Source organism: Myotis daubentonii, chromosome 9 (genome assembly GCF_963259705.1).
Source record: "Myotis daubentonii chromosome 9, mMyoDau2.1, whole genome shotgun sequence".
NCBI lineage: Eukaryota > Metazoa > Chordata > Mammalia > Chiroptera > Vespertilionidae > Myotis > Myotis daubentonii.
Window position 1 is genome coordinate 4,573,603 of NC_081848.1, and position 6,330 is coordinate 4,579,932.

Below are 6,330 nucleotides of genomic sequence, written 5' to 3' on the forward strand. Positions count from 1 at the left end.
GCCAATAATGGCAGACATACTATCGGAGATGGGTCCATAATTGCAAACAAGTTAAGACAACAATGTCTTTTCTGAAGCTAGAATTTGATTTATGATAATACGTTTCTAGAGGTCTACAAAAGTAATTTGGAAGAAACAAATTCAAAGTAATTATCAAAAACATTCTGAATATTTCCAATAAACATTCTGGAGTGCATAGACCCCACCACATAGTACCCTAGAATCAATTGGTACCTGATCGGACTAACCATTGCTGTCATTGTAATTCTCTTTGTTTTTCTTAAAGTCTACACAATCAGAATTCAAGTAGTGAACATGCCTCGCAGACCCCGACCTTCCAAAGCAGCAAGTTCGCTCTTCCCTCTGTCTTCTGCAGCCAACAAAACAAAAAGGGGGGAGATGTGGGAAAGCACGGGGCTGGGTTGCAATGTCTGTAAGGAGGATTCTCTGAAAGGGGGGACCTTGTTGAAGACAGCAGCCTCTACCCTGACTTTTCCAAACAAGTCCGATCCCCCAGGTGTTTTGCTAGATCTGTTTAGTCTTCAACCCCGACCTTGTAGAAGCATGAGCTTTCTCAAGGATACTTACCCTGCTGATTGTATCTAGAGGTTAATTTTAGTTCAAGCTGTTATTACAATAAAAGGCTAACGAGGCAGGCAATTGAGGCTATTTTGGTCCCTAAAACCAAACATCCCCTTAGCCTTTTCTTTCACAGAAACGTGTGTCAGAGTAATTTGTTTATCGGTTGCTCAGGTTCTGCTGGTCAGCCCTGGCAAATTCTTAGTCTCCCCTATATCTGGGAATGGCTGTGTGATTAAGTTATGACCAATGTGCTTCATTAGTGATTTATGCATGATTTGCATGTTCATGTTCTACAATCTTGGTTTGTCCATTGGGTCCAGCATCTCCAGAAGCCATATTCTTCCTGCTTTATTCCCCGGACAGAGGGTGGAGAAAATATTGTGATATTAAGCATTCAGCAACATATTTGTTAAAGTTTCTGAACTGCTGAAGCAGATCCTAGTCAAGGCTCCTGGGGAAGGAAGATCACCCAAGCCAATCTGACTCACTCATTGAGTGGCTGCTTTCATTTTAGGTTATGGAAGGAAACAGAGGGAATATGACCTAGACAAAGGGCAGGCCTAACACTATTGTGCAGCTTCTCTCCCTGGGAGTGAGGGCTTCTGATTCTGACTCTTGCTATGTGTGACTCCATTGTCTGTGCAGAAAGCTCTCACTTGGCTAATATATTGACTTGGGTGGGGCTGAGTCTTGGGCTACTCAGTTCTGACTGCATTTCTGCTTAGACATTCACACTCATTATTTTTTTTATTTTAAATTATTTTTTTTAATTTTAAAAACATATTTTTTATTTATTTTAGAGAGGAATGGAGGAGAGAGAGAGAGAAACATCAGTGATAAGAGAATCATTGATTGGCTGCCTCCTGCACACCCCCTACTGTGGATCGAGCCTGCAACCTGGGCATGTGCCCTTGACCAAAATCGAACCCAGTCCACAGGTCAATGCTCTATCCACTGAGCCAAACTGGCTAGGGCCACACTCATTATTTAACTATACTAAGAGCTCCCTCCTTGTACCTGGTCCAACCCCCAGGATATAAAATCTGACTGCATAAGTATAAGCAATGGATGGATGCTACCTTGGGTCAGCTGATCAATTTTGGTCCAGTTATATTTGGATGTATGGGGTATGAACACCTGCACTATGCAAGCATGGGTGTTATGTACACGAGTGTAGGCATTTTCAAAAAAAGAGACATAGCCTGGGGGGGCATCCCAAACAAGGTGGACTCCAAAATGGCACTGGAGTGAGACTCATATGAAAATAATAGTGAAGAACTCAAAGTCATTTTTTGGTTTATTTATTTAACAAGCATGTACTAAGATTTGTGGTAACCAGGCACCATTCTTGACATTGGGGACCCAGGAATAAAACACATTTCTTGCAAAGTCTCATTAGACTAGGGGGATAGATAATTCAACAAAGGAACACAATGAGGGTTCCAAATGCTTTCACAGCAGTCTGACCTGGATGTAGGATGAGGTAGGGTCAGAAGATGACCTGGTCACTTGTATCAGGCTGCTAGCAGTGGTTCTCAAACTTGAGCGTGCATCAGAATTACTTGGGTTCGGCTCGTGTGGCTCAGAGGTTGAGCATTGACCTATGAACCAGGAGGTCACAGTTCAATTCCCGGTCAGGGCATATACCTGGGTTGTGGGCTTGATCTCCAGTAGGGGTTGTGTAAGAGGCCAATCAATGATTCACTCACATCAGTGATGTTTCTCTCTCACTCTTCCTTCCTCTGAAATCAATAAAAATATGTAAAAAAAAGAATCAACAACTATTTTAAAAGAAAAATACAGTTAAAGATCATATTGGATATACAGTTTCTTTTTTTAAAAAATTAAATCTTTATTGTTCAGATTATTACATTTGTTCCTCTTTTTCCCCCCCATAACTCCCCTCCTCCCAGTTCCCGCCCCACCCTCCGCCCTCACTCCCCACCCACTGTCCTCATCCATAGGTGTAGGATTTTTGTCCAGTCTCTTCCTGCATCTCCCACACCCCTTTCCCCCCACAAGAATAGTCAGTCCATTCCCTTTCTATGTCCCTGATTCTATTATAATCACCAGTTCATTCTGTTCACCAGATTATTTATTCACTTGATTCTTAGATTCACTTGTTGATAGATGCATATTTGTTGTTCATAATTTGTATCTTTACCTTTCTCTTCTTCTTCCTCTTCTTAAAGGATACCTTTCAGCATCCTATCTAATAAAAGAGAAAAATGGTAATTGGCGTACGACGATACCCTTTTCATTGGCTAATCAGGGCTATATGCAAATTAACTGCCAACAAGATGGCGGTTAATTTGCATATGTAGGCACAATGCAGGGAAGCAAAAGGGAAAGCAGGAAGAAGCCCCCTGCCACTGACAGTGATCAGAAACCCAGGGGGGAGCTAAGAGCTGGGGGGGGCAGGGCAAAGGCGGCCCTGGGGCCGCCTTTGCCCTGCCCCCCAGCCATGATCAAAGAATCAGGCACCTTTGCTGCCCTGGCCAGTGATAGCAGGAAGTAGGGGTGGAGCCAGCGATGGGAGCTGGGCACGGTCGAAGCTGGCAGTCCCGGGAGCTAGGGGTCCCTTGCCTGGGCCTAAAGCGGAGCCCACGATCGCGGGGCCGCTGCAGCTGTGGGTCCTGGCTGCCCGGGCTGGACGCCTAGGACAGAGGTGTTAGGCCTGGGCAAGGGCGGAGCCTGCAACCACGGGGAGCTGGGGGTCCCCTGCCCAGGCCTGACACCTCTGCTGGAGGCCTCAGGCCTGATCAAGGGGCCGATCCGGTGATTGGTGATCGGAGGGTGATGAGGGTCAACTCCTCTGGCCGAGGCATCAGGCCTGGGCGGGGGGCGGAGCCGGGGATTGGGGGGATATGATGGTCCCCTTGCCCAGGCCTGAAGCCTGGGTCAGAGGTGTCAGGCTTGGGCGGGGGGTGGAGCAAGCGATCAGAGGGAGATGGGGGTCCCCTGCCCAGGCATGATTCCTGGGCCAGAGGCCTCAGGCCTGGGTGGGGGCCAGAGCCAGTGATCAGGGGGAGATGGGGGTCCCCTGTCCAAGCCTGACACCTCTGGCGGAGGTGTCAGGCCTGGGCAAGGGGCCGATCAGGTGATCGGAGGGTGATGGGGGTCTACGCCTCTGGCCGAGGCATCAGGCCTGGGCTGGGGGCAGAACCAGTGATGGGGGAAATGAGGGTCCCCTGCCCAGGCCTGACACCCTCCTGCGATTGGAGGGTTGCCGGGAGCCGGTCCATCCTTGCTGTTTCAAGGGACCTGGCATATATGGCATACGGTTCTTAATATGTTTACTCACCTTCTTGGTGCTGTGTTTTAATCAAGGTCACCTCTCCGAGAAAGGTTGAATCCCCAGGTAGGGATTTTCCCCTGAAGTTAGGGAGGGAATAAAACCCCTCAACTAAGTGCCAGGCAGGTAATTAATCCCTTTAACTAAAAACAATCATGCTTAAACTACATAATCTTTTCTCCCTGGAATGGAGATAAGAAACGCCCTAACCTTTGTAATAGAGATTGATAGGATTGAATCAACTGGTATAAATACAGTTGTAACAAGACAGAAACACTCAGAACTTAGAACAGAATCAAGAAGACAGAGCCTACACGGAGCCTAGAGACAGAAGAACTTCGCTGGAGAGAGCATGCCGGAGGATCCTGGAGAGGGACTGGCCTCGGAGCCTAGAGACAGAGCCTAGCGGGAGAACATGGCAAGGGATCCTGGACTGAACCTGACTACAGAGATTGGCAGGAGAACCTGACTGGAACCTGGACACTGAACCTGACTGGAGAGCCTGGACAGAACCTGGCTGGAGAACCTAGCGAGGGAACATGGCTACAGAACCTCGCTGGAGATCCGAAGCAGAACCGCTCTGGAGATCCGGGCTAGAGATCCTGGCTAGGTTGCTGATCAACTGAACCCTGTCTCCGTGTCATTCCTTCTTCGCCGACTCCGTCCACACCTTTGGGGACCCCTGGACCTGCTGGGGCTGGACCCCGGCAGAGGGTGATGGGGGTAAATGCCTGAGGGCTCCCAGTATGTGAGAGGGGCCAGGCTGGGCTGACGGACACTCCCCCCCCCCCCCCCCCCACACACATCCAGTGCACGAATTTCGTGCACCGGGCCCCTAGTTTCATATAATACTGGTTTGGTGGTGATGAACTCCTTTAGCTTTTCCTTATCTGAGAAGATCTTTATCTGACCTTCAATTCTGAATGGTAGCTTTGCTGGATAAAGTAATCTTGGTTGTAGGCTCTTGGTATTCATCACTTTGAATATTTCTTGCCACTCCCTTCTGGCCTGCAAAGTTTCTGTTGAGAAATCAGCTGACAGTAGTATGGGTACTCCCTTGTAGGTAACTGAGTTTCTTTCTCTTGCTGCTTTTAAGATTCTCTCTTTGTCTTTTGCTCTTGGCATTTTAATTATGGTGTGTCTTGGTGTGGTACTCTTTGGATTCCTTTTGTTTGGGGTTCTCTGCACTTCTTGGACCTGTAAGTCTATTTCTTTCACCAGGTGGGGGAAGTTTTCTGTCATGATTTCTTCAAATAGGTTTTCAATATCTTGCTCTCATCTTCTGGCACCCCTATAATTCGGATGTTGGTACGCTTGAAGCTGTCCCAGAGGCTCCTTACACTATCTTCGTATTTTTGGATTCTTTTTTCATTTTGCTTTTCTGGTTGGGTGTTTTTTGCTTCTTCACATTTCAAATCTTTGACTTGATTCTTGAGCTCTTCTGGTCTGCTGTTGGGAGTCTGTATTATATTCTTTATTCCAGTCAGTGTATGCTTAATTTCTAGTTGGTTCTTTATCACAACATCGAGGGTCTCATTAGATTTCTTGCGGATCTCACTACATTTATAGGCAGTTTCTAGAAAATTATTGAAAGACCTTAAAGTGTGGTTTTGAGCTCTATATCTTCCATTTCTGACATTTGCAACCTGTTTCTTTGTCTCCGCATTTTTTTTATGTTTTCTTGGTGCACCCCCTAGTGGTCTTTGTGCGCAGTCTTGTTGTAGTTAAGCCTTGATTGTTGTAGGTAATACTAGGGGGGATTTGACCTCCAGGCCAAGTGTCTGTGAGAATCAGCTGTGTCTGCAGTGGGAGAACTTCTGTCCTCTATGGAGGTGCTAATCTAGACTTTGCCTGAGGCTATCTGGCAAATGCCTCCATGCAGGGCTTGGGCGGGGTGGGTCCCAGGAGATCAACAGGGTGGGCCGGAGCGACCAGTTATGGCTGCTCTCAGTCCCGTCCCCAGGGGCTCTGCCTCTGAGTCCCAGCAACCGCTGCAAACCTCGGAGAGAAAGCTGCCTTTGAGTTCTGACCAAAGCCAGACAGTCTGCTTCTCCCGTTTGAGTCTGGGTCCCTAGAGACTTGCCCGGATCTGGAGCTTAGAGTCTGAGACTCCCTCTGGATTGAAACAGACAACCGCGCCCTCAGCCACCAGCCCGCTCTGCATGCACTCCGCACCTTAGTATTTTACTTCAGCACTGAGTCTGAGTCTCGGTATGCTTTTCTCTTTCCTCCTAGTTGTAGAACTTCCACTCAGCCAGCCTTCCTGTGGTTCTGGGCGATGTCCGTTCTATCTTTTAGTTGTATTTTTGAAGTGGTTGTTCGAGGCAGCAAACTCTGGCGTTAACCTATGCCGCCATCTTGGTTTCTCTCTAAAGGCTGTTTCTAACTCTACAGTTTCTTAAAAGCAGATTATTGCATAAAATAAAAACATTAGTATAAATATAATTAGTAAT